Source organism: Etheostoma spectabile, chromosome 13, assembly GCF_008692095.1.
Source record: "Etheostoma spectabile isolate EspeVRDwgs_2016 chromosome 13, UIUC_Espe_1.0, whole genome shotgun sequence".
NCBI lineage: Eukaryota > Metazoa > Chordata > Actinopteri > Perciformes > Percidae > Etheostoma > Etheostoma spectabile.
Genome location: NC_045745.1, coordinates 26,764,275 through 26,766,636, shown reverse-complemented (window position 1 = coordinate 26,766,636; position 2,362 = coordinate 26,764,275).

Below are 2,362 nucleotides of genomic sequence, written 5' to 3'. Positions count from 1 at the left end.
AGGACCCCCAAACTGATGGCGAGATAATTATATATATTGTATAAAATTGTGTTATATCAAACTGGTCGTATAGTGCCATGTGTGCATTGATGACTGAAAGACATCTTCTGCCTCCATTTATCTGTTTACTACAGTGTGTTGAGTTCATGTTAATGTGTATTTAAAGACATTTCAATTAGTGGAAAAAATATTTAAAAAAAAGTCTAATCAACCAAAACTTTCGCGACCCCCATGCAGTACCTCCGCGGACCCCCTAGGGGTCGCGGACCCCCTGTTGAAGACCCCTGCTCTAGAGTGCTGCAGGGATGACAAGTTTTTGTAGGCCAACCTGGAAGTTGGCATCCCCCAGGTTCCCACAACAAAAAGCCAGTAAGATTTTTCCATTGGATTTTGGATTGTTATAATTGTTAAAATAAGCTATGTGGCAAACAAACGTTTATGATACTTACAGTTTTTGTTCAACAAGATAATTTTCGTAAATGAACACCACATTTATTATTTAACAAGTGTAAATACAAAGTAAAAAGCTAACGTTAGGCAATAAATTAACTCCACCACTGTCGCTTGACTTCAACGTCACCATCACTAAGCAGACAGTGACATTTAATGTCCCAGACACCCTCTGTAGTCTCATTTAACCTCAACCGCCTTTTCTAAGGCACGTATAACCTCCAATATTCACGAGGTGGGTGTTTACGTGTGTAAAAAAACCTTGAGCTTGTGTTAACTACAGACCTTATTTCAGGCATGTAACCTAAGTCCATACAAAAAAAAACGTTCCTTTCGAGATTAGGGAACCTGAAGTGCAAAAATGCTAACTCATTTTGGACTCATTCCTGCAGCACTCTATTGCTAGGGGACGCAACTACGTCATGGCAGGTGTATTGCTCAGAACCCAAGGAAGCGCAGTGTGAAGTTGTTTGGATAAGCGATTCTGGAGAAAGGAGGCCAAGCAAACGACCCGTTCAAAACTAGCACTAATTAGCAGGTTTGGCATTCATTTCCGGGGTTGTTGGTTTGGGCTACAGATTAATAACATTTAGGGCTAAATAATAATCAGATCACAAGTGCTCTTATCCTCCTGTCAGTATTTGTGCAGTGCTGCTGCCTCTGCAGTAGACCAAGCTAATTCTTTGCTCAACTGGGCCAGCTGTGTGTCTGACCTTGCTTTGAAGTGATCTCTGTCAGTGCAGTTAGCCATGTCACTAAGAGGCTTGCAGGCAGCAGATCAGTTTAGCACAGCCTCACCTAACTAATCTGATTACTTCAACAAGGCTGCTATCAATGTGCAGGACAGGATCGGTTGGTTTTTAAATGTGGGGTTTCCCTTCCCCCCCAAAGGCTTACATTCCAGCTGTAGTGAAGTGTACAGGTCAAAAGAGCAACAGCAGATTTTCAGTAGCTTAAACAAGATTTGTTCAGCCTTTGGCTCCAGCTTAGATAGTTTTTCATTAGCATTTCTCCCTTGTCTGTAAGATGCCGGCGATGTTCTGTGATAAGATGTTCCCTGACTGCTATTGAATTTGGAGCCCCAACGCGAGAAAGGAGAGAGACTACAAAGATGTCAGCAAGGGCCTGTAGAAACGTGAACATATTAAAGACATAATTGATCAATCTAACAAAAGCTTTTATTTACCATGAACATGTTCTGGTAGTGTATCCAAGGTGATCTGCAGGTTATTGAGGAAAACAAATTGCTACAATCCAAGCTTAAAATAAAAGACCCATCATGTGGAGAGTTTTAACCATGCTATATTTTATTTAGCATCTCTAGTTACTGTAGTAAAACTAGGGGAAGGCAAAGCGCATAAGCATAGTAGTCCTCAGAAGGATTTCAACTGCAGCAGCAGGGTTATATGAGGTGATGGAGGATGACAGATGCAGTGTGCAGTTATTAATATTAATATTAATATTGTTCTTTGTTCGGCTTTGGGTGAGGAATGAATTGGGCACATTTGTAGCTGAGCAGATTAAAGTAGTTGAGATTGAATAGAGTTTCTCAAGGTATGCATGATGAGCAATAATTGATTTAATAATAACACTTTAATAAGTGTTGACAGTCTAAATCAGTCCAGTTAGCCACCAATTTCAGCATGATTAAAATAGCTATTGAATCCATTGATTGATTAAGATGCTCAAGATTTGTGTTCTTGGCTACATCATCACTTAAATATACACTGTAAATGATACAGAGTGACTACACCTCTACTTTCACCTTCTTTTTCTTCTCCTCCAGCCCTCCCCCGAAGACACACTCTTCCCACACCTGTGAGGATTAAAAGCTAAAGAGGGCTGAGAAGTCAAAGCTTGCCTGTCCTTTCCACTCTTCCCTTTCTTTTATCTGTAACCTCTCCACAGCTCC